Raw genomic sequence first — 26,892 nt, forward strand, 5'->3', positions numbered from 1 at the left:
AGAGGCCAGGTCTGAATGTGGATTGTACAACTTGTTCATCCAGGACTCCATCCGCTACAGGTTTGCACCCTTTGCTGATTCTTGCAAAGTTCACTTTTCCTTAAGTTGCCTGAACTGAAACAAGATCTTGCAAAGTTCTTTGTTGCTGCGTTTACAACTCCCACTTCTGATTTACAATGCTGTGTGTCCGGGTGTGTGAGTGTGTGTGTGTGTGCCCTGTGCTTCATGGTTAATGATTCACCACTGATCAGAGCTGCAAAATAAAGCGTTTAGCCTTTTTTTAACAGAAGCACTGGCTGGGGGAGGGGAGGGAGAGAATGAGAGTGAAGTTTCTGTCTGATAAATGCTGTAAATGTGTCTTTAACCAGCAGCTCTGCAGAGAGACAGATGCAGGATTTTAAACTCTCTGGGAGCTGCAGGCAGGGACTCACACACACACACACACACACAGATAGACATCAGCTCCTGTTTCACACCAACAACCAGGCTGGAGTCGATGCAGCTAATTTCCATCCAGAAATGTACTTGATCCATGAAGTCCAGTGAGGGTTACATTCCCATGACTTCCCATTCAGTCCAATCCAGTTCAGTTTGTTGGAATGCAGTGTGGGAGCCTCTGAGGGAGTTTGGCTCTGGCGGGGGGGGTTCACTTTTCTCTTATTCAACCTCTCCTGTCTTCCACCCTCTCACAGACCTTCATTTCGTCCCTGTCCCACCCGCCCCTTTCTCCAAACCTGTTACATTTCTAACTTTCCCCAGTTCACAGGAAAGGTCACAGACCTGAAATGTTAACTCTGTTTCTCTCTCTCTCTGCACAGATGCTGCCGAACCTGCTGAGTTTAATTCCAGCATTTCCCTGTTTTCTAAGATTTCACAGAATAGTGTTGGTGCAGGAGGAGGCCATTTGGCCCATCGTGTCTGCACGAGCTCTCCAATGTGCTGTTAAATCAGAGATTGGTGTAAAACTGGGATCTGTTCCTGACTGAGAGCGAAACGGCAGGTTTACTTTTCCAGACTGAAAATAACTGGCCAATATTTTGTGCAGATTGTTCCCAGTTCCTTGCTTGTGGTCTATCCCTAACTGCCCTTGAACTGAGCAGCTTGCTTGCTGGGCCATTCCAGAGTCAACCACATCGTGTGGACCTGGATTCACATGAAAGACTTACAGGTCCTACCAGACCTGCTGAGATTTTCCAGCATCCTCTGGTCTTATTCTGGAGTCAGATAAATTCCTTCTCTGAAGGGCATCGGTGAACCAAATGGGTTTTAACGGCAATGGTTTCATGGTCATCACCAGGCCTTTAATGACAGATTTTTATTGAATTGAGATTTCACTATTTGCTGTGGTGTGATTGGAAGCTGGCTGCCCAGTGCATTACCCTCGGACTCTGGGCTCCCAGTCCAGTGACAATACCACCACACCATCAGATTGAGAGCATTTGTGTGATAGTCCCCAGTCTACCACTTTCAGGCCGGTCTCAATATGTTTAAAATAAACCGTTTTAAAATAAATCAATTCAAGTCTACATTAAATACCAGTTGGAGGAATTCACAGTTGCCTGGGGCAGTTTTCTAACACATTCCATAGAACATAGAACATCGAACATTACAGCACAGAACAGGCCCTTCGGCACACGATGTTGTGCCGAAGGGCCTGTTCTGTGCTGTAATGTTCGATGTTCTACACGATGTTGTGCCGACCTTCATCTGAAACCAAGATCAAGCTATCCCACTCCCTACCATCCTGGTGTGCTCCATGTGCCTATCCAATAACCGCTTAAATGTTCCTAAAGTGTCTGACTCCACTATCACTGCAGGCAGTCCATTCCACACCCCAACCACTCTCTGCGTGAAGAACCTACCTCTGATATCCTTCCTATATCTCCCACCATGCACCCTATAGTTATGCCCCCTTGTAATAGCTCCATCCACCCGAGGAAATAGTCTTTGAACGTTCACTCGATCTATCCCCTTCATCATTTTATAAACCTCTATTAAGTCTCCCCTCAATCTCCTCCGCTCCAGAGAGAACAGCCCCAGCTCCCTCAACCTTTCCTCATAAGACCGACATTCCAAACCAGGCAGCATCCTGGTAAATCTCCTCTGCACTCTTTCCAGCGCTTCCACATTCTTCTTATAGTGAGGTGACCAGAACTGCACGCAATATTCCAAATGCGGTCTCACCAAGGTCCTGTACAGTTGCAGCATAACCCCACGGCTCTTAAACTCCAACCCCCTGTTAATAAAAGCTAACACACTATATGCCTTCTTCACAGCTCTATCCACTTGAGTGGCAACCTTTAGAGATCTGTGGATATGGACCCCAAGATCTCTCTGTTCCTCCACAGTCTTCAGAACCCTACCTTTGACCCTGTAATCCACATTTAAATTAGTCCTACCAAAATGAATCACCTCACATTTATCAGGGTTAAACTCCATTTGCCATTTTTCAGTCCAGCTTTGCATCCTATCTATGTCTCTTTGCAGCCTACAACAGCCCTCCACCTCATCCACTACTCCACCAATCTTTGTGTCATCAGCAAATTTACTGATCCACCCTTCAGCCCCCTCCTCTAAGTCATTAATAAAAATCACAAAGAGCAGAGGACCAAGCACCGATCCCTGCGGCACTCCGCTAGCAACCTGCCTCCAGTCCGAAAATTTTCCATCCACCACCACCCTCTGTCTTCGATCAGATAGCCAGTTACCTATCCAATCGGCCAACTTTCCCTCTATCCCACACCTCCTTACTTTCATCATAAGCCGACCATGGGGGACCTTATCAAACGCCTTACTAAAATCCATGTATATGACATCAACCGCCCTACCTTCATCAACACACCTAGTTACCTCCTCAAAAAATTCTATCAAATTTGTGAGGCACGATTTGCCCTTCACAAATCCGTGCTGACTATCCCGGATTAATCCGCATCTTTCTAAATGGTCGTAAATCCCATCCCTAAGGACCTTTTCCATCAATTTACCAACCACCGAAGTCAGACTAACCGGTCTATAATTACCAGGGTCATTTCTATTCCCTTTCTTAAACAGAGGAACAACATTTGCCACTCTCCAGTCCTCTGGCACCATCCCCGTGGACAGCGAGGACCCAAAGATCAAAGCCAAAGGCTCTGCAATCTCAACCCTCGCCTCCCAAAGAATCCTAGGATACATTTCATCAGGCCCAGGGGACTTATCGACCTTCAGTTTATTCAAAACTGCCAAGACATCCTCCCTCCGAACAGCTATTTCCTCCAGCCTATTAGCCTGTAACACCTTCTCTTCCTGAAAAACATGGCCCCTCTCCTTGGTGAACACTGAAGAAAAGTATTCATTCATCACCTCGCCTATCTCTACTGATTCCATACACAAGTTCCCACCACAGTCCTTGACCGGCCCTAACCTCACCCTGGTCATTCTTTTATTCCTCACATAAGAGTAAAAAGCCTTGGGGTTTTCCTTGATCCGACCCGCCAAGGACTTCTCATGTCCCCTCCTAGCTCTCCTCAGCCCCTTTTTCAGCTCATTCCTTGCTAACTTGTAACCCTCAATCGAGCCATCTGAACCTTGTTTCCTCATCCCTACATAAGCTTCCCTCTTCCTTTTCACAAGACATTCCACCTCTTTTGTGAACCACGGTTCCCTCACTCGGCCATTTCCTCCCTGCCTGACAGGGACATACCTATCAAGGACACCCAGTATTTGTTCCTTGAAAAAGTTCCACTTTTCATCAGTGCCTTTCCCTGACAGTTTCTGTTCCCATCTTATGCCCCCTAATTCTTGCCTAATCGCATCATAATTACCTCTCCCCCAATTGTAAGCCTTGCCCTGCCGTCCGGCCCTATCCCTCTCCATTGCAATAACAAAAGACACCGAATTGTGATCACTATCTCCAAAGTTCTCTCCCACAACCAAATCTAACACTTGGCCCGGTTCATTTCCCAGTACCAAATCCAATGTGGCCTCACCCCTTGTCGGCCTATCCACATATTGTGTCAGGAAACCCTCCTGCACACACTGCACAAGAAGTGCCCCATCCAAACTATTTGACCTACAAAGGTTCCAATCAATATTTGGAAAGTTAAAGTCCCCCATGACAACTACCCTGTGACCCCCACACGTATCCATAATCTGCTTTGCAATTTCTTCCTCCACATCTCTATTACTATTTGGGGGCCTATAGTAAACTCCTAGCAACGTGACCGCTCCTTTCCTGTTTCTAACTGCAGCCCATATTACCTCAGTGTGCATATCCCCCTCAAAGTGCTTTTCCGCAGCCGTTAAACTATCCTTGATTAACAATGCTACTCCTCCACCTCTTTTACCAGCTTCCCTACACTTACTGAAACATCTATACCCCGGAACGTCCAACAACCATTCCTGTCCTTGTTCTACCCACGTCTCCGTAATGGCCACAACATCGTAGTCCCAAGTAGCAATCCACGCCCCAAGTTCATCCACCTTGTTCCGGATGCTCCTTGCATTGACGTAGACACACTTCAACCCATCTTCCTGTCTACCGGTACCCACCCTTGACCTTGATACCTTCCCCAATATCTCTTCACCCTCAACACTGACTTCCGGACTACAACTCCTTTTCCCACTCCCCTGACAAATTAGTTTAAATCCCCCTGAAGAGCCGTAGCAAATTTCCCTCCCAGGATATTGGTGCCCCTCTGGTTCAGGTGCACCCCGTCCTGTTTGTAGAGGTCCCACCTTCCCCAGAACGTGTTCCAATTATCCACGTATCTGAAACCTTCCCTCCTGCACCATCCCTGCAACCACATGTTTAAGTGCATTCTCTCCCTGTTCCTCAACTCGCTATCACGTGGCACCGGTAGCGTACCAGAGATGACCACATGTTTTGTCTTTGCTCTCAGCTTCCAGCCCAGCTCCCGAAATTCCTGTTTTAAATCCCCGTCCCTTCTCTTACCTATGTCGTTGGTACCAATGTGTACCACGACTTGTGACTGTTTCCCCTCCCCCTTAAGAATCCGGAAAACACGGTCCGAGACGTCACGGACCCTGGCATCCGGTAGGCAACAAACCATCCTCGAGTCTCTTTTGCTGCCACAGAACCTCCTATCTATCCCTCTAACTAACGAGTCCCCAATAACTATTGCCCTCCCGCTCTCCTCCTTACCCTCCTGAGCCACTGGGACGGACTCAGTGCCGGAGATCCTCTCACTGCGGCTCACCACTGGTATGTCGTCCCCCTCAACCGTATCCAAAGCGGAATACTTATTGCTAAGGGGAACGACCACAGGGGATCCCTGCACCGACTGCTTCTTCCCAGCCCCTCTCACCGTCACCCATCTATTTTCATTCCTCGGAGTAACTGTATCCCTGAAGCTTCTGTCTATGGCCATCTCTGCATCCCTAATGATCCTAAGTTCCTCCAACTCCAGCTCCAGTTCCCTTACACGGTTTTGGAGGAGCTGCAGATGGATGCACTTCTCACAGGTATAATCAGCAGGGACACTGACGTCGTCCCTCACCTCGAACATAGTGCAAGAGGAACATTGCACTGCCTTCACACCCATCCCCTCTAGATACCTTGCCAGTACCAGGTAGAAACAGCAAAAAATGAATTAACTCACCCCTGCTCGCCCAAGCCCTGTGAGCCAAAGCCCTACAGCTTTCACTCTGCCTCCTGCTCACTCAAGCCCTGTGAGCCAAAGCCCTACAGCTTTCACTCTGCCTCCTGCTCACTCAAGCCCTGTGAGCCAAAGCCCTACAGCTTTCACTCTGCCTCCTGCTCACTCTGCTGCCCGCTAACGACGCTGCCCGCTCAAAAGTGCGGCCTACTTTTAAACCCTCCAAAAACCTTCCCGGACTCCTGCTGGGCCCACTTCCTGTTTTAAAAAAAACCTCCGATTTTTTACACAAATTTAACTTAAAATAAATAAATAAATGTAGTGAACAAACCAACTGCCTTCTCCTCAGCCTGGTCCTGTGGAACAATGAGGCTGAAAACTACAAGTTAAGCACTTTTAAACCCTCCAGAAACCTTCCCAGACTCCTGCTGGGCCCAATTCCTGTTTTAAAAAAAAACCTCCGATTTTTTTACACAAATTTAACTTAAAATAAATAAATAAATAAATGTAGTGAACAAACCAACTGCCTTCTCCTCAGCCTGGTCCTGGTCCTATAGATAAGGAATCAAGTATTGTACACAATACTCCAGATGTGGTCTCTCCAATGCCTTGCACACTGGAAACATACTGGAATTTAGAAGAATGAGAGATCAAATTGACAAGATGATAAAAGGTGTGGATAAAGTAGACGTGGAGCGGATGCTTCGTCTTGTGGGACATTCTAGGACGAGTGGTCATAGTCTTAGGAGAAGGGGCAGCAAATTTAAAACAGAGCTGAGGAGAAACTACTTCTCCCAAAGGGTTGTGAATCTGTGGAATTCGCTGCCCCAAAGAGCGGAGGATGCTGGGACAGTGAGTAAATTTCAGGAGGGGTTAGACAGATTTTTAATTGGTGATGGGTTGAAGGGTTATGGGGAGAAGGCAGGAAAATGGGGATGAGGAGCATATCAGCCATGATCGAATGGCGGAGCGGACTCGATGGGCCGAATGGCCTAATTCTGCTCCTATATCTGAGGAATTTCTGACCCTTCCTATTTAATAATTCATTCCCTCGTAATAAATGGTAACATTTTATGACATTTCTAATTAATTGCTGTACCTGTATATTAGCCCCTTTTGATTAATGCCCAAGGACGGCCCAATCCCTCTGTCCCTCAGAATGTTGTGATCTCGCACCATTTAGTTATTAAGTGTATTTTTTATTCATCAGGCCAAAATGTACATTTTCACATCCGCCCATTAAACACAATTTGGCGAAGCTTTGCCAATTCACTGAACTATTTATGTCCCTCCATCGTCCCCTTACATCCTCATCACCATTTATTTTCCAATCTATTGTTGTGTCATCAGCAAACTTAACATCCATATCTGCTCTGTGACATATCACTGTGTAATCTAACAATTAATCCAGTTCCCCTGGATTCCTGCTCTGTAACATATCACTGTGTAATCTAACAATTAATCCAGTTCCCCTGGATTACTGCTCTGTAACATATCACTGTGTAATCTAACAATTAATCCAGTTCCCCTGGATTTCTGCTCTGTAACACATCACTGTGAAATCCAACAATTAATCCAGTTCCCCTGGATTCCTGCTCTGTAACATATCACTGTGTAATCTAACAACTAATCCAGTTCCCCTGGATTCCTGCTCTGTGACATATCACTGTGTAATCTAACAACTAATCCAGTTCCCCTGGATTCCTGCTCTGTAACATGTCACTGTGTAATCTAACAATTAATCCAGTTCCGCTGGATTCCTGCTCTGTAACATGTCACTGTGTAATCTAACAACTAATCCAGTTCCCCTGGATTCCTGCTCTGTAACATATCACTGTGTAATCTAACAATTAATCCAGTTCCCCTGGATTCCTGCTCTGTAACATATCACTGTGTAATCTAACAATTAATCCACTTCCCCTGGATTCCTGCTCTGTAACATATCACTGTGTAATCTAACAATTAATCCAGTTCCCCTGGATTCCTGCTCTGTAACATATCACTGTGTAATCCAACAATTAATCCAGTTCCCCTGGATTCCTGCTCTGTAACATATCACTGTGTAATCTAACAATTAATCCAGTTCCCCTGGATTCCTGCTCTGTAACATATCACTGTGTAATCTAACAATTAATCCAGTTCCCCTGGATTCCTGCTCTGTAACATGTCACTGTGTAATCTAACAATTAATCCAGTTCCCCTGGATTCCTGCTCTGTAACATATCACTGTGTAATCTAACAATTAATCCAGTTCCCCTGGATTACTGCTCTGTAACATATCACTGTGTAATCTAACAATTAATCCAGTTCCCCTGGATTTCTGCTCTGTAACATATCACTGTGAAATCCAACAATTAATCCAGTTCCCCTGGATTCCAGGGACCCAGGTTCGAGTCCCGGCTTGGGTCACTGTCTGTATAGTGTTTGCACATTCTCCCCGTGTCTGCGTGGGTTTCCTCCGGGTGCTCCGGTTTCATCCCGCAGTCCAAAGATTAGGGTTAGGTGAATTGGCCATGCTAAATTGCCCCTTAATGTCAGGGGAACTAGCGAGGGTAAATGCATGGCATCATGGGGATAGGGTCTGGGTGGGATTGAGGCCGGTGCAGACTCCATGGGCCAAATGGCCTCTTTCTGCACTTTAGGATTCTATGTACTAATCCTCACCACAAAAGTGATGCACAATCTCCAAAATAATTTGTATGGAGCTGTTTATTCTGAAGTGATTGTGGATTTGAAATTGACTGCAGTAACAGCTCTTTTAAAATGGTTTGGAAAGTAATAGTAACCCCTCGCACAAAACAATTCACTTTTAATTCTTAGCTATCGGCATCGTCGTACGGAACAGGAAGAGGATGAAGAGCTACTGTCAGAAAACAGCAAGACAACCAATGTCTGCACAAGGTTTGAAGAATCCCCATCATGTGTGTAAAGCCATTTTATTCATTATTTCACACATGAGTTAATGTAGCTCAGTTTTCACTACCTTTTCCCAATTGCTTTCACATTTTCAGTCACCATTCATCGATGTGCAGTGTTCAATTTTGTCAAAATTAGACCTTTGGGAACATTTGAGCATGTTGTAATTAAATCTCCAAAAACAGCACCTCCCGTTCTCCTGGTTTAATTGGCTGTATTTATTGGCATAAGGGGTCTTTTTAATGGAACAATCTACTGATGCTGACAGACATCACGGACTCACTCCAGCCTAACTTGTCATCTGACATCATATTTTCTGACTGGATATTGTGGATATTGAGTATTTTGAGGTCAAATTCAGCATGAATAAAATGCAGGGTAAAGCTGAAAGATCTCCCTCATGCCAGTATGACATGTGTTTCATATATCAGCCTTTCACCTTGTTCTTTGTTTTGTTCAGCTCTGCCCTCTCAACCAGTGCTCCCAAGGAACTGAGTTGAAACTGCTGCAACTTATTTTTCATGGGGTCCTAGCAGCCATTTTAACATGTTAGTGTGCGCCACATGTAAAGGAACCATCTGTTTTCATGAGGAATAATTGGATTATCATACAGATTGCGTCCATGTAACATGCTGTCCTTTTGGTGTTGAGAATCATGTATAATCAGTTCCTTACCCTATGAAATGGTGAGCTGAATGATCTGTTCTCCCAAATGGCATTTCCCCAATCAAAGAACAAAGAAAAGTACAGCACAAGTCAGGCCCTCCAGCCCTCCCAGCCTGTGCCAATCATGATGCCCTTACTAAAATAAAGAAAAACCCTTCTGTCCTTATTTGGGTCTGTATCCCTCTATTCCCTCCCTATTCATTTACCCGTTGGGATGCCTCTTAAATGTTGTTAATGTGCCTGCTTCCTCTACCTCCCCTGGTAGTGCATTCCAGGCACCCACCACTCTGTGAGAAACTTCCCCCACACATCTCCCTTAAATTTTATCCTTCTCACCTTGAACCTGTGCCCCCTTGTAATTAACACTTCCACCCTTGGGGAAAAAAGCTTCTGACTATCCACCCTGCCTATGCCTCTCATCATTGTGTCCACCTCTATCAGGTCTGTCCTCAGCCTCTGTCTTTCCAATGAAAACAATCCTAGTTTATTCAACCTCCCCTCATAGCCAACACCCTTGAGACCAGGCAACATCCTGGTGAACCTTCTTTGCACTCTCTCCAAAGCTTCCACGTCCTTCTGGTAGTGTGATGACCAGAACTGCACGCAATGCTCCAAATACTCATGACATATTCAAAATCCCAGTAATGTCCATGCAATGATTTCTTACAAAGCAGTCAAAGCCCAGTAAACTGGTTCCTCACCATCATTCCTTCTCTCTGCCCTCCCAATCTTGCTCATACTTGCCTTAGTGAAGTTTAGGTGCTCTGTTTCACAGTTTATGTTTCTGTATATACTTTGGTCTTGTTTTATTGGTCAATTTAGCTGCTATAGAATGGTAGTAGTCATGGTGAAAATCACCACCTTTGTTTTGGAGCCTGCGTCTGAATGCTGACATTCTTTATGCAAACATTGAGACCCTAATACCAAATGGATTGTGCTGCTTGCTTTTTGTTGTCTCAAGCTATCATGGTGCTTTCAGTTCAATGGTTCCTGAAACAGTAATACTTTTCCTTTTGGTCATGGCACTGATTTCATTTCCCCTTGAGCTGTCTTCTGCGCAGACTCTTGCAACGGTTGAAGGCTCTAAATGTTTGGGGTCTCTTCCACAGATGTAAAAGGAGGGAAACTCCGCGACTATCAGATCCGTGGACTGAATTGCCTGATTTCTTTATCTGAGAATGGCATGAATGGTATCCTGGCAGATGAAACGGTATGAATACACATTGATTGTAGACTTAACAATTGTTTGGTGTCGGCATGTGAGATGTTTAGTTGAAAGGATTTAATAAGATAAATGTCTCTGTAGTGTACTGGTTATCACGTTCGCCTCACGTGAAAGGTTCCCGGTTCAAAGCGGGGTGAAGCATTCATTATATGTATTCACGAGGCGGCTCGGTAAAGCACTTGGGGTGAATGGGATCAAAGGTTATTGGGGGCGGGGGGGAAGCAGGATGAGGCTATTGAGTTGGATGATCCGCCATGATCGTAATGAATGGTGGAGCAGGCTCGAAGGGCCAAATGGCCTCCTCCTGCTCCTATCTTCTATGTTTGTAAATAGGGAACAAGTATCTTCTCCCGGATGTTCGAGGGTGTACCATTCAAAGATTAGCGGAAACCTGGAACGTTTGTTTTCTCCTCCTTCCTGCCAAAACATAGCTTTTTATTTCATAAAAAACTTGAGACATGGTTAGTCTGGACATGTCAAAACTGAGACGAAGGTTTTTGTTAGATTAGTGTGAAGGGAAATGGAACCAAGGCAGATAAATTGAGTTACGATGTAGATAAGCTATGATCGAATTAAATTGCAGAACAAACTTGATGGGCTGAATGGTTTCTTCCAGTACATTTCAGAAATGCTTCAACTGATGAAAAAACAGCCTTTGATTCTAAGAGAATTAATTGTTTTACTTTGTTTAACAGGGTCTCGGGAAGACTTTGCAAACTATTGCTCTTCTTGGGGACATGAAACATGATAGAAACATTCCTGGACCTCACATGGTTCTAGTCCCCAAGTCTACACTGCACAACTGGATGCTTGAGTTCAACAGATGGATACCGACTCTTCGAGCTATTTGTTTAATACGTGACAAGGATCAAAGGGTAAGAACTGTGTTTTATGTTCCCTAAAATACTGTTGGAAAATACAGCTGATGCATGGAGTTTAATTTGAAAATGCATTGCACGCTGTGGAAGTAATCCGTGCAGTGCTTGTTGGATCTCCTGCCACATGTTGGCCGACCCCAGTGGGAAAGTACAACTACCCTTGCTGCCCCAGCATCGGAACAAGAAAAAACAGCCAGGATTCTTAAAGCTGGTTGCTATCTCCACATCTGTCATTAACCAAATAGGAATTCAGTAATCCGCAAGCACTTGCTGTCAAAACCTGTGTGTGAAAAAGCTGCATGGGTGAGGTACCAAAGGACAGACAGCATCTGTTGGGCAAGTCGCGAGAGAGTCAGTTCATTCACGGGGGAGCAAGATTCTTTTTACCACTAAACACTGACCCATAAACATAACGGCACATTTTGGAATATCTCCCAAAGGTAGGGGAGTCAAACTAGAGGGCATAGGTTTAAGCTGAGAGGGAAGAGATAGGAAAGGGTCCAGAGGGGCAACTTTTTCACTGAGGGTGGTGAGTGTCTGGAACAAGCTGCCAGAGGTAGTAATAGAGGCGGGTACAATTTTGTTTTTTAAAAAGCATTTGGACAGTTAGATGGGTATGGAGGGATATGGGCCGAATGCGGGCAATTGGGACTCGCTAAGTGGGTTTAAAAAGAGCAGCATGGACAAGTTGGGCTGAAGGGGCTTTTTCCATGCTCTGAACCTCTATGACCTGGTTTAAATTGCTGAATAAATAACCACTAGCATTGCCGTTGTGTGAACAAGCACTTTGTGTAATAAAAATACAATAAATGAAGGACTCATCAAACCTGGGATACAATTTTAATAAATTTAGACTTAACAAATTGAGATTTTGTATTTGGCCATTGTTCAATCTTTAATATTAATCCTGCCTTTCACTGTATTGAATTTACTTTCGTCGACTCTCTCAAAAACATGTTTTCAACATGCATGTGGAGAATGGATCTGTCGCCAGTGTTAACGGCAGCCCTCAAGGTTCCTTGAGACTGGCTTTGGAGATCAGCTTTTCTTTGCTCTGCATAACTAAAATCCGAGATTTGCCACGCAGACAACGTTTGAGTGTAAATTTGCAAATATGTTAATTATATAGTAATTTATTGCTCTCTCCTTGCTTTGCAACACTCTGGGCGGGATTTTCCAGCCCCATCAGTGGCAGGGAATATCGTGTGCTGGACTGGAACATCTTGAGGTGGTGGCACAGTGGTGAGCACTGCTGCCTCACAGCAAGAGTTTTAACAACATCAGGTTAAAGTCCAACAGGTTTATTTGGTAGCAAATGCCTTTCGCTTTCGGAGCGCTGCTCCTTCGTCAAAAGTCTCACAGTCCAAAGAAGCGCAGGTTAGGTTGATTGGATCATGCTAAATTAACCCTAATGTCAGGGGGGGGGGGGCGGTTAACAGGATAAATATGTGGAGTTACGGGAATAGGGCCTGGGTGGGATTGTGGTCAGTGCAGACTCGATGGGCCGAATGGCCTCCTTCTGCACTGTAGGGATTCTATTCTATTCTATTCTAACTAATAGAGTCCCAAAGATCCTGTAGTTAAAATTCTGCATCTATAAGCCGCAAGATTCCGATGGACTGAGTCCGCTCCAGTAATAGGAGATTTCATCTTCTGGACTACAGAGAGGGAGAGCTGGAGAAAGATCGAGAAGGCCATGAAATAGAAAGAAAGGGAGAGAGGGGTGAGAGACAGGCAGAGCGAGCTCCAGACAGAGGGATTCTATGGTTTGGAGAATAGGGCCTGGGTGGGATTGTGGTCGGTGCAGACTCAATGGGCCGAATGGCCTCTTCCTGCACTGTAGGGATTCTATGGTTTGGAGAGTTGCCAAGAGCCAATTGCCCTTTGGCCGCTCTCCACCTTTGCCTGTTCTGCCCTTGACGCTGCTCACTGCTGGCGGGGCTGGAAAATCCCAACGTCAGTGTTTTATTCAGCTAAATTTGTCTGATTAATGCCTGTGATCAGATCTGTTTCTGCTGCGTCCCAATTGTCTTCGAGAAAAATAAATTTCTGGTGTTTGGAAAACTGAAATGTAACCCACTTCTTACTTCATCAGGCAGCTTTCATCAGAGATGTCCTCCTTCCTGGAGAGTGGGATGTCTGTGTGACGTCGTATGAAATGCTCATCAGGGAGAAATCTGTTTTCAAAATATTTAATTGGCGATATCTGGTTATAGATGAAGCCGACAGGATCAAAAATGGGAAACCCTTAGGTAAGTGTGTTTTCCCTTCATTTTCTCTGCTCTCTTCCCCATCCCGTCCATTACCACCAGAGTTAATGGCTACCATTGTAGTGAATGCTACATTTTCTGCCTCATCTTCAGGTGAATTGGGGAGAAACGCAGGCTTGATTTGTAGCATGGGGGCATGAGCAGGGGGCGACATGGTAGCTCGGTGGTTCGCACTGCTGCCTCACAGCGCCAGCGACCCAGGTTCGATTCCCAGCTTGGGTCATCGTCTGTTTGGAGTTTACACGTTCTCCCCGTGTTTGCGTGGGTTTCCTCCGGGTGTTCCGGTTTCCTACCACAGTCCAAAAAAATTGCTGGTTTGGTGCTTTGGCCGTGCTAAATTCTCAGTGTACCGAAGTGTGGCGACTAGGGGATTTTCAGAGTAACTTCATTGCCGTGTTAATGTAAGCCTACTTGTGCCACTAATAAATAAACTTTAAATCTTTGTAAACCATGTGTCACATTCTCGGTTACATATCATGGAGTGAGGTTATTTTTGAGCAAGGTGCAGTTATGTGTGGGCCCAGACAGAAAATGAGGCACAGAAGTTTGCTGCACACTGTTCCCCTGGAGAGGGGAATGCAAAGACGGGGTAAGACGGAGTGGCAAAGAACAGTAAAAAAGAATTCAGTGTGGATGGAAGTGACTGTTCTCTGGTGAATGAGATAACGAAGGACAGGAAGATTGGAACAAAAGGTTGGAGGGAAATCCAGGAGTAGAGATTTTGAAATGAAGGAAAATGATACATTTTGAGTACTCATGGTTAATATAATTGTTATTTGCTGCTTTCACTGTTCCTTCACACTTCCATCAAAGCTTTAAGAGCTAAATTAAAAGGGCTATTTATTGTCACAGATGGAATGTGAATCTTGAGGAAAAGAGCGCTTTAATCTCACAATCCAATGCAGACAATCATTTTTTAAGTTAAAGTTTATCAGTGTCACAAGTCGGCTGACATTAACACTGTAATGAAGCTACTGTGAAAATCCCCTGGTCGCCAAACTCTGGCGCCTGTTCGGGTTACACTGAGGGAGAATTTAGCACAGCCAATGCACCCTAACCAGCATGTCTTTCGGACTGTGGGAGGAAACCGGAGCACCCGGAGGAAACCCACACAGACATGGGGAGAACATGCGGACTCCACACAGTTACCCAAGCCGGAAATCAAACACTGGTCCCTGTTGCTGTGAGGCAGCTGTGCGAACCGCTGTGCCATATTCAATCAAATTACTCCAGGGGTTCAGAAACTTCTGGGAAAGTTATTCCACCATTAATTATTGAGGCTCGATAGTTAATCTCTGGGTTTTAACACCAGTGGAAGAGTGGAGTGGAAATATTTGAATTGAAAATCAAAGATCAGATCCGTTTATTCAGACTGTAGTGTGCTCTTGTTTTAAAAGCTTTTTAACCAGCTGCTCCTTCCACAACCATTGCTTTTTAACCAGCTGTCCCTTCCACAAACATTGCTTTTTAACCAGCTGTCCCTTCCACAACCATGGCTTTTTAACCAGCTGCTCCTTCCACAACCATTGCTTTTTAACCAGCTGCTCCTTCCACAAACATTGCTTTTTAACCAGCTGCTCCTTCCACAACCATTGCTTTTTAACCAGCTGTCCCTTCCACAACCATTGCTTTTTAACCAGCTGCTCCTTCCACAACCATTGCTTTTTAACCAGCTGTCCCTTCCACAACCATTGCTTTTTAACCAACTGCTCCTTCCACAACCATTGCTTTTTAACCAGCTGCTCCTTCCACACCCATTGCTTTTTAACCAACTGCTCCTTCCACAACCATTGCTTTTTAACCAGCTGCTCCTTCCACAACCATTGCTTTTTAACCAGCTGTCCCTTCCACAACCATTGCTTTTTAACCAGCTGTCCCTTCCACAACCATTGCTTTTGAACCAGCTGCTCCTTCCACAACCATTGCTTTTTAACCAGCTGTCCTTCCACAACCATTGCTTTTTAACCAGCTGCTCCTTCCACAACTATTGCTTTTTAACCAGCTGCCCCTTCCACAACCATTGCTTTTTAACCAGCTGCTCCTTCCACAACCATTGCTTTTTAACCAGCTGCTCCTTCCACAACCATTGCTTTTTAACCAGCTGCTCCTTCCACACCCATTGCTTTTTAACCAGCTGCTCCTTCCACAACCATTGCTTTTTAACCAGCTGTCCCTTCCACAACCATTGCTTTTTAACCAGCTGTCCCTTCCACAACCATTGCTTTTTAACCAGCTGCTCCTTCCACAAACATTGCTTTTTAACCAGCTGTCCTTCCACAACCATTGCTTTTTAACCAGCTGCTCCTTCCACAACCATTGCTTTTTAACCAGCTGCTCCTGCCACAACCATTGCTTTTTAACCAGCTGCTCCTTCCACAACCATTGCTTTTTAACCAGCTGCTCCTTCCACAACCATTGCTTTTTAACCAGCTGCTCCTTCCACAACCATTGCTTTTTAACCAGCTGCTCCTTCCACAACCATTGCTTTTTAACCAGCTGTCCCTTCCACATCCATTGCTTTTTAACCAGCTGCGCCTTCCACAACCATTGCTTTTTAACCAACTGCCCCTTCCACAACCATTGCTTTTTAACCAGCTGCTCCTTCCACAACCATTGCTTTTTAACCAGCTGCTCCTTCCACAACCATTGCTTTTTAACCAGCTGCTCCTTCCAAAACCATTGCTTTTTAACCAGCTGCTCCTTCCACAACCATTGCTTTTTAACCAGCTGTCCCTTCCACAACCATTGCTTTTTAACCAGCTGCGCCTTCCACAACCATTGCTTTTTAACCAACTGCCCCTTCCACAACCATTGCTTTTTCACCAGCTGCTCCTTCCACAACCATTGATTCGATTTGAAAGAAATACCATTCAATTGTGGACGGCTCTGGAAGTTTCCATATTCCCGTCTTGCAAGTTATAGATAACCGTTTGTAATCTTGATGTACTATTACTACACTTGCTTTTTGCTTCCTAATGCAAAGCATTTGGTGCCACTATATCTGAATTCATTGGAGAAATGACAGACACGAATACACACCTAAAAGATCAGCGAACTTTTAACTGCAGTCTGAATCTACAGTTGTGCCAGTAGTATGATTCAAACTTGTACCCAGTTTGTACAGTCATGTTTTTAAATCTGCTAAATTTACAGCTCTCTGAAATAGTGAGAGAATTTAAAACAACAAATGGATTATTGCTCACGGATTCACCACTTCAGAACAACCTGCACGAACTCTGGGCTCTGCTCAACTTCCTCCTCCTGGATGTCTTCAATTCGTCTGCAGTAAGTAATGAGAAAAGCAGCTTGACAGTGACTGTACCGTTTGTCAATTACAGTGTTTCAACCTATTTCTTTTTGGAAGGCATGAGAGAATGCTGCAAAGTTGTGTCTTTTTCACTTTTGAAGCTAGTGTCAGGGGAAGCTGTCCAACTTGCTGGAGCGTGTTGTGTGACACCATTCTTCCTGGCATTGGGAGCAGCCAGGGAGCTAAATGGCCGCAGTCTGTGTATTAATTTGTCCACCTGCCCACATTTTGTGAGCACTATATTCACCAGATGTGTGCCGATGCAGAGTCCAATTGGTGATGTCTGCTCCTCGAACCCTTCAAACTGCTATTGACCATTCCTGATGCTCAGTGTCACATCTGCCTTACACTGCGAAGCGTATTTAACATGCTTGATGTTTCCTTGAGCAAAACTGTCACCAAGTGTCACAATTCTAAACTTACATTAAAAGCAGGCTGGGGTGAGAGCTTACTTTATCCATATCTATCTCAATCCACAAATTAGCTATCAGAAGTATTTTAGTATTTATTTATTTTTGTTAAAGTATGAAGAGCTATGTTTCTAACTGAATGCCTAACTGCCCATTCTTCCTGTGTGGGTGTCCTGTAGCTTGTTAAGAGATGGGAGTAGGTGGTCCAAGGGAAAAAATGATTTTTTTCCATGTTGAATTGCTCACATGCCGACCAGCTGAAACTGATTTGCAATTGTTATGAGCAGTTGTGCATCTGTTTTATAATATCATTTGTGAACGATCTAATTTGGATGCTACCTTTTTTAAATTGCCATTCTTGTTCTTCTAGTGATAAATAAAGTAATAATTGAAACCTTTGGATGAGGCGTTGATGGAAGTAACACAATATGCTAAAACATTTGGGGTTGGCATGACGAGAGCCACTTGTTGTTCTTTGCAGGACTTTGATTCTTGGTTTGACACAAACAACTGCTTCGGGGACCAGAAGCTGGTTGAGCGATTGCACATGGGAAGCTTCTTAGCTTATCTGTATTCTGATGCTGGGACGTCAATAAAATGCAAAGTTATTTCGAGCCCATCGCCCTCAGAAATATTATTCACAAAGTTGTATATTTGTGCGATGAAGTGATGTGCCTTGAGAGTGTTTGGGGCTAATTTGAAGAAACAGCAAGGTTTCTTTTCTTCATTTACTGGGCGTGGATGTCGTTGACGAGACCAGCATTTATTGGCCATCTCGAGTTGCCCTTCAGAAGGTGCTGGTGAGCTGCCTTCTTGAACCACTGCAGTCCCTGAAGTTCCAGGTACATCCACAGTGCTGTTAGGGAAGGGGTTCCAGGTTTTTGGATCCAATGATGGTGAACAAGCAGCGATATGTTTCCAAAGTCAGGATGATGAGTGACTTGGAGGGAAACGTGCAGGTGGTGGTGTCCCCAGGTATCTGCTGCTCTTGTCCTTCTCGGTGGCAGTGGCTGAGAGTTTGGAAGGTGCTGCCTAAGGAACCCTGGTGAATTCCTGCAGTGCATCTTGTAGATGGTACACACGGCTGTCACTGTTCATCGGTGGTGGAGGGAGTTTGTGGAAGGGGCAGCAATCAAGTGGGCTGCTTTGTCCTGGATGGTGTTGAACTTCATGACTGTTGTTGGAGCTGCACTCATCCAGGGAAATGGAGAGTATCCATCACACCCCTGACTTATGCTTTGTATCTGGCGGAGAAGCTTTGGGGAGTAAGGAGGCGAGTTACTCACTGCCGAATTCCTGGCCTTTCACTTGCCCTGGTAGATTTAGAACTGTTAATTCATTGATTAAAAATGTGATGGCAAAAACTGAGGATCTATATTCTACTGTTTATCCCGAGCAGTGTTAAATTTTGAGTTACTGCATGTGAATTACAAATTAATTTAACTTTTATGAAGTGATAAAGAACATAAGAACATAAGAAATAGGAGCAGGAGTAGGCCATCTAGCCCCTCGAGCCTGCCCCGCCATTCAATAAGATCATGGCTGATCTGAAGTGGATCAGTTCCACTTACCCGCCTGATCCCTACAACCCCTAATTCCCTTACCGATCAGGAATCCTTCTATCCGTATTTTTAAAAATATTCAACGAGGTAGCCTCCACCACTTCAGTGGGCAGAGAATTCCAGAGATTCACCACCCTCTGAGAGAAGAAGTTCCTCCTCAACTCTGTCCGAAACTGACCCCCCTTTATTTTGAGGCTGTGCCCTCTACTTCGAGCTTCCTTTCTAAGTGGAAAGAATCTCTCCACCTCTACCCTATCCAGCCCCTTCATTATCTTATAGGTCTCTATAACATCCCCCCTCAGCCTTCTAAATTCCAACGAGTACAAACCCAATCTGCTCAGTCTCACCTCATAATCAACACCCCTCATCTTTGGTATCAACCTGGTGAACCTTCTCTGCACTCCCTCCAAGGCCAATATATCCTTCCGCAAATAAGGGGACCAATACTGCACACAGTATTCCAGCTGCGGCCTCACCAATGCCCTGTACAGATGCAGCAAGACATCTCTGCTTTTATATTCTATCCCCTTGCGGTATAGGCCAACATCCCATTTGCCTTCTTGATCACCTGTTGCACCTGCAGACTGGGTTTTTGCGTCTCATGCACAAGGACCCCCAGGTCCCTTTGCACAGTAGCATGTTGTAATTTTTTTCCATTTAGATAATAATCCAATTTGCTATTATTTCCTCCAAAGTGAATAACCTCGCATTTGTCAACGTTATACTCCACCTGCCAGATCCTCGCCCACTGACTCAGCCTCTCCAAATCTCTCTGCAGACTTTCCAAGCCCTCCACACGATACGCTTTTCCACTTATCTTTGTGTCGCCAGCAAACTTTGTTACCCTACACTCAGTCCCCTCCTCCAGATCGTCTATATAAATGTTAAATAGTTGAGGCCCCAGTACCGATCCCTGCGGCACGCCACTAGTTACCATCTGCCAACCAGAAAAGCACCCATTTATTCCGACTCTCTGCTTCCTGTCGGATAGCCAATCCCCAATCCCCGCTAACATCCTACCCCCAACTCCGTGTGACCCAATCTTCTTCAGCAACCTTTTGTGAGGCACCTTATTAGACACCTTTTGGAAATCCAAAAACACTGCATCCACCGGTTCCCCTCCATTAACCGCACCAGTCACATCTTCATAAAATTCCAACAAGTTCGTCAAGCACGACTTTCCCCTCATGAATCCATGGTGCGTCTGCTTAATCGAACCATTCTTATCCAGATGGCCTGCTATTTCTTCTTTAATGATGGATTCCAGCATTTTCTAGTTGCCACCACTTCTTGCAGACATGACTTACCTGCGATCCACTGGAATTAAGTGGTGGCTCTATTCGTGGAACGAGAATGGTTTCTGCCCAGTCCAGCTGCATCCCACTTAGAATGGATTAGAAATGTTAAAGGGCACAAAGCTCAATGAACATTTACCAGGTGTTCTTGCATTCAGTAAATAGTGCTTGAAGGAAACATGGCATTTAAGGTGCTGGAATAGGCAACTTAGAAATTGATGAGACGAATAGATAATTATTGCCTTTCACTCGATATAGGCAACTACCACAGGTGTTTTTAATTAGGGTGGACATTTTACCCAGATCTGAATAATTTGAATCACTTCAGATATTACATAATATGGTGAAGGGGGAGAGATTTCTTCAGCTTCATTTAAACTCAATTATTTTTTCTGTGGCCATATATTGAACTCCTCAGTTGACCTTGGTAACAAGGCCCATTAAGCATCCCCACGGGCTGTTCCAATTGCTGATCCAGACCTTGATAAGAGCATTTCAATTGATGCTGGATCTCCAGTCGAACTGCTTCCTGATCAGGAAGACTTGCTAAATTAAAGTGTTTTTATCACATTTTGGGAGGTCCAGGGTAAGGGAAATAGAATAATTTTTATTTGCTGAAATGTCTATCCCCTATTTGAGAAGCTGAAATGGGTTGGGGGAGAGGAGGAATGGTAGGTTACAATTACTCGGATTTATCTCCTCTTCTGTTCACACTACAAGCTCCATTTCCTAACCATTCACTCCAAACCTCTGTCTGGTTCCTGTCTGTCTGAGGCTTCACCAAACTCTTTGCAATTGTGATATCCTAATTGAGCCTGAACTTTCCAGCCCCATATTCTCAATATTACCAATACCAGCACCATAATATCACCCGCCCTTGTTCAAACCCTTAATTAGCACGAGGTTTTCCTAAACAGCCTCCCACCTTGCACCACGTGGAAGATTCAATTCATCAGAACTGCTGCTGACATGAACCAAGTTCTGTCCACTGCTCCATTTGTGCATCGCTGATGGTCAACCTTCAGCTGTTTAGCCCAAAGCACTGCAATTCATTCCCTAAATCTCTCTGCCTCTCTAGCTCATCCTTATTGGGCGGCACGGTAGCACATTGGTTAGCACTGCTGCTTCACAGCTCCAGGGTCCTGGGTTCGATTCCTGGCTCGGGTCACTGTCTGTGTGGAGTTTGCACATTCTCCTCGTGTCTGCGTGGGTTTCCTCCGGGTGCTCCGATTTCCTCCCACAGTCCAAAGATGTGCGGGTTAGGTTGATTAGCCAGGTTAAAAATTGCCCCTTAGAGTCCTGAGATGCGTAGGTTAGAGGGATTAGTGGGTAAAATATGTGGGGGTAGGGCCTGGGTGGGATTGTGGTCGGTGTAGACTCGATGGGCCGAATGGCCTCCTTCTGCACTGTAGGGTTTCTATGATGATGATTTCAGACACTGCTTTAAAAACTCCTTGGTCACCTCTCAATGGGTTTTTTGGTAGCTCGGTGTCACATTTGTCTGCTAATTGCCCCTGTGATTATCCTGTAGACATCTTATTATCATAGAATCCCTACAGTGCAGAAGGAGGCCATTTGGCCCATCAAGTCTGCACCAGCCCCACATATTTACCCCGCCAATCCCACTGACACCAAAGGTTTATTTAGCATAGCCAATCAACCGAACCCGCACATCTTTGGAATGTGGGAGGAAACCGGAGCAGACACGGGGAGAATGCACAAACTCCACACAGAGTGTGACCCGAGGCCAGAATTGAACCTTGGTCCCTGGCGCTGTGACACAGGAGTGCCAACCACTGTGCCACCATGCCACCTATGTTAAAGGTGTTGTAGAAATGTACATTGTTGAGGAATGAGGAAAGTGAATTCAAGGTTACTGTATTTTCTCATAAAGGGTTGGATACCAAGGTCTGATCTGTTCTGTTGCAGAATAAAGCTGTTGACAATCTAATCTGAAGTTGTAGGTGTTTTCATCAAGTGAACATTCAGCCCACACCTGTAGATGTGCTTCAACCCATGGCTTGTTCAGCTGTTTTTGTTGAACCTGTGCTTCAGTCCACAGAACTGTTCAGTGCAGCTTTTGTAACATTGCATTATTTTGCTTGACCTTCTTGGGCATCATCAGTGTGTAAAAAGCATGTATTCTCACCTGAATTAGGTATTGAGACCCTTCCTCCTCCCACATATTAAAGCTGAGGTAGAAAAGAGCCTGCCGCCAAAAAAGGAAGTCAAAATGTATGTGGGCCTGAGCAAAATGCAACGGGAATGGTGAGTGCACAACTTGTGAATCTTAATGTGTTGCATTGGGAATTACGGCATCATCTTGCAACAACTCATTGAAATTGTGCTGCACTTCAATCAACAATTAGAGCATTTGTAGAACGAAGGGAATAGATTCACCAGTGTAAGCGAGTGTGATTTTACCCAATGCATCAATAATAGGCTGACTCCGTACTATTGACCATCTTGCTTCCGTCTGATCTGTAAGATTTTTGTGTTTGGAATTCTAACTTCCCTCAATCATTTCAATTATTTTTGCCCGAAACAGAAGATCATCATTGAATTCAGACTGGACGATTGCCATTCAAGTGTGATTATTACAGTGCTTTCAAACTACTTTGCTCTCAGCTTTGGGCTTTCTTCTTTCAAACCCCAGTGCAGCCCATTATTGATACCCACCTGATCAGGTACTAGTGAGGTGTCCCCTCCAAACTTATCAACCATGTCTATCTAGTTGGTCAAGGAGAACGCTGCAAAGCCCTTCAAAATGAGACTGCAACCGATGTAACACAATGTCATTGCCTCACGGTGATGCCAGGATCGATACCATAAATATAAAATAGTCACTCATAAATCAAACAGGAATTTAGGAGAAGATTCAAAAATTAAAGTGGCAGAGTGGTTAGTGTGGAACTCACTACCACAAGGAGAGGCATGACATTGATGCATTTTAGGGAAGTTTGTTGAACAGATAATGGAAAAAGAAATCGAAGGTGTGAGGAGACTCTTATCATGAACACTGATCTGGAATTGTTGATCTAAGTGGCCTGTTTCTGTGCTACAAATGCTTAATCCCAGAGTACTTCATATTGCTCGCATCCAAATGACATGAAAAGGAATATTCCCATCCCTTCAAACCCTGGCCACCTGGGATGAATAGTACTTTCGATCAAAAACAAAATGTCGAGTGTGTATTAGTCGTAAGATATGGGTTTCTATATCTGTGAGGCTTAGATGGAGCAACCTGTTCCCTGGTAGGTGAGAGGGGTTGGAATGTGGATCCTAGACTTTGTCCGAGGCATCTATAGAACAAAGCATTCATTTTAGGTTGTAATTGCTTTCTGTTGAGCTCCATTAAAAAAATGAATTTATCTCCAAGTTGGTGTGATGAGTTTTAATTCTGGCCTTGCTGACAGGTACACCAGGATATTAATGAAGGATATTGACATCCTGAACTCCTCAGGGAAAATGGACAAAATGCTTCTATTGAATATCCTGATGCAACTGCGCAAGTGCTGCAACCACCCCTATCTGTTTGACGGAGCTGAACCTGGCCCACCTTACACCACTGACACTCACCTGTAAGTTAACAGTGGCAAAATGGTGGTACTGGACAAACTGCTGCCGAACGTGAAGGAGCAAGGTCAGCCGCAGGCCTGGTCAAGGCTTTTGTTTCCCTTTCTGTCTTTCAATCTTTCTATAGGGAGGAGACATGGAGTGATTTGATAGTTTGGTGGATACTTGAGTAGCTCGGACGGGGTGGGGGGGGGGGGGGGTGGCCAACATAACGCATAAGGCCCAAATTAACGATTGCCAGGCCGTAAAGGGAAATTAATTGAAAATATTCCAAAATAGAACATAGAACATAGAACAGTACAGCACAGAACAGGCCCTTCGGCCCACGATGTTGTGCCGAGCTTTATCTGAAACCAAGATCAAGCTACCCCACTCCCTATCATCCTGGTGTGCTCCATGTGCCTATCCAATAACCGCTTAAATGTTTCTAAAGTGTCTGACTCCACTATCACTGCAGGCAGTCCATTCCACACCCCAACCACTCTCTGCGTGAAGAACCTACCTCTGATATCCTTCCTATATCTCCCACCACGAACCCTATAGTTATGCCCCCTTGTAATAGCTCCATCCACCCGAGGAATGTGTTATAAATTAATATGCAATAAACACTGGAATCAGCAATGGTTTTAGTTATAGTAGGACAGGCAAAGAAGCTTCCTGAGATCTCCTTGAGGAGATAACCAAACTAAAACACAATGCAAATTAGGTTTTAGAATATGTTCAACAAATCTGTGATGAGAGAGTAAATATAGTAATAAAGTTCACGCTTTGTGAAATAGATGACATTGTCTCAATGGATTAAGAATTAGCTTAATGTTAATGTTCCTACTTTGGGAGGATGTAGGTTTGGATTCAGATTCGATTGGAAATTCAAAGAGCATGCCAGTCACTCGAACTCGAATCCATGACCAAATTAGTTGAGACTCTGGGGACCAGGAGGAATTGAACAAAAACTACTGCGTAGTCCGATCCATATGTAATGAAATCCGGTGGAGTGGGAAATCAAACATCCTGGTATATAGATTGGCTGTAAACAACCGCCTGCATGGTTATTTGTGCATTTCCGAGTCCGATGTCAGACTTTGTCATGCTCTGGAGCAGTACTGTACCTGTGCTGCAGACTGATCAAAAATAGAACAGGATTTTTAATAAATGAAAGGGGTTTGTGATGTTTAGCCTTCGTAAGCACGCAAGGATTTCCACGACGATGTCTGCAAAAGAATTTGAAAATTATCACTGATGACACCATGGCAGCATTTGACCTGTGCAGCAAGGTACAGCAGATTGCATGCTGTGATGTTTTGGGTTACAAACAGCATAGGTTTTAATGAGTTAAAAACTGCTGAAAATACTCAACTAATCTGGTAGCATCAGCGAAGGGTCAACTATGACTCTTCAGAACTCTGCTCTCCACAGATGCTGCCTGACCTGCTGAGTATTTCCAGAACTTTGCTTCTATCTATTTAGCTTTTATTTCACAAGTTTTAGTGACTGTTTAAAACAATAGTGTGTCTTGATCTGAAAAAGCATCCTGTTTTAGTCATTCTGGCCTGCCACACGCCATCCACTGGGGCTGGGGGCTCCCAAAAACTGGCCGATTTACCATCAAATATTCTTCATGAGGAGAGTTGGATCACAGGCCTCTGCAATGCTTGATGGGCCCCATCCTCCTTCCGGGGGAATAGTTACAGGAGCCAAATATTCTGAAAATTGGGGGCTAACGTGTTGGGAGAAGGTGAATGGAATAATTACATGGTTTGGGATTGCAGCTATTTTTTGATTCGGGTTTAATTTTTGCTGCCCAATCTGTAGCACCGTCTGGAATCCACCTGGAATATAAACCCTTTGAAATCATTCCCATCAATCAAGGCAGCTGGGTCACATGGACAGTTCACATTGTATGAATTATAAAATTGGAGCTGGTTATGTGTGTTCATTTATGCCTCCTGTACTATAACTAGTTTACTAGATTACTCTACATCCTACTTGTTCCCACTGAAATTTGGTTTCCATTATCCACATCAGTAGATGTAGGTTTTTGAAGCATTTGTGTATCTGCGCTGTGTTCTTGGCTACCGATCAACCGATTACCCTGATGAATGATCTTCTTTTCCACAGGTTCTCGGGTGTTGGTCTACAGCCAGATGACCAGGGTGCTGGATATCTTGGAAGATTATTGTATGTGGAGAAACTACGAGGATTGTAGACTGGATGGACAGACACCGCATGAGGAGAGACAAGTATGTTTTTTGCCCTGTGCTTTCAAAACTGAGTTTGTTTGAGGAAAGTTCTCACCTCTTAAGTTGATCTGAGGCTCTATTATCTAAGTAAGAATTCGAGACTTAAGGTTACAAAACTGACTCAAGGTTTTCAAACAAGAAATATGAATATTCAATTTGAATCTAGCATCTATTTGTATTTTTAAAAATGAAACTTTCCAACAATTAGTAAAAAGATTGGTCCAATTGTTTGTTCAATTCTGGCTTAACTTTTCTCTCTCATCCCTCCAGGATTCTATTTCTGCTTTCAATAGTCCTGGGAGCTCAAAGTTTATCTTCATGTTAAGCACACGCGCTGGGGGTCTTGGTATAAATCTAGCCATGGCAGATGTAGTAATCCTATACGACTCAGACTGGAACCCTCAGGTAGACCTCCAAGCTATGGTAAGTTACTGAGCGATTAGTTATTTGTGTTCTGAAACCCACGTACTGTTGAATATATAACTATTGTAGCTGGTTTTAACATCCAAGTGCACTGATCAAGCGACATTTGGTATTTTACTGCCACGGATAACCCCTCAAATCTTCCGTGTGTTGCTCCCATGGTTCTTTATAACTCCGCTCGACTGAACTGGTGGAAATATTTCAGCAAAGGCCTTCAGTTTGCTTCTGTTTATTTGAATGGAGCGTGCGGTTGTTTTCAGAATTGGCATGGTATGATTCCAGCTGACTGGGCATCTTGTTTCTCCTCACCAATTAACTTCCAAATCCAATTGAGAGTTTGGAAATGAAATCCATTTTAAGTTTCAGTAATGCTGAGGTGTCACTGTCAGGAACTGCTTTCCGTGATTCAGTTTCACACAAAACAACTGATGCACGGATTTTAATAAGTGCTTCGTGATTGCCTCGTGCACCAAGGGCTTATGAATTCAAATCTCACTCATTTGCGAAGTTTGAATTAAAGTTTATAA

General features: G+C 44.4%; 1 pseudogene; it reads left to right on the forward strand.

The window, feature by feature from the left end:
• The window catches only part of LOC144482127 (SWI/SNF-related matrix-associated actin-dependent regulator of chromatin subfamily A member 5-like), a 56,425-nt pseudogene that overhangs the window by 13,805 nt on the left and 15,728 nt on the right, over window positions 1–26,892 (forward strand).

Source organism: Mustelus asterias (assembly GCF_964213995.1).
Source record: "Mustelus asterias chromosome 26 unlocalized genomic scaffold, sMusAst1.hap1.1 SUPER_26_unloc_20, whole genome shotgun sequence".
NCBI lineage: Eukaryota > Metazoa > Chordata > Chondrichthyes > Carcharhiniformes > Triakidae > Mustelus > Mustelus asterias.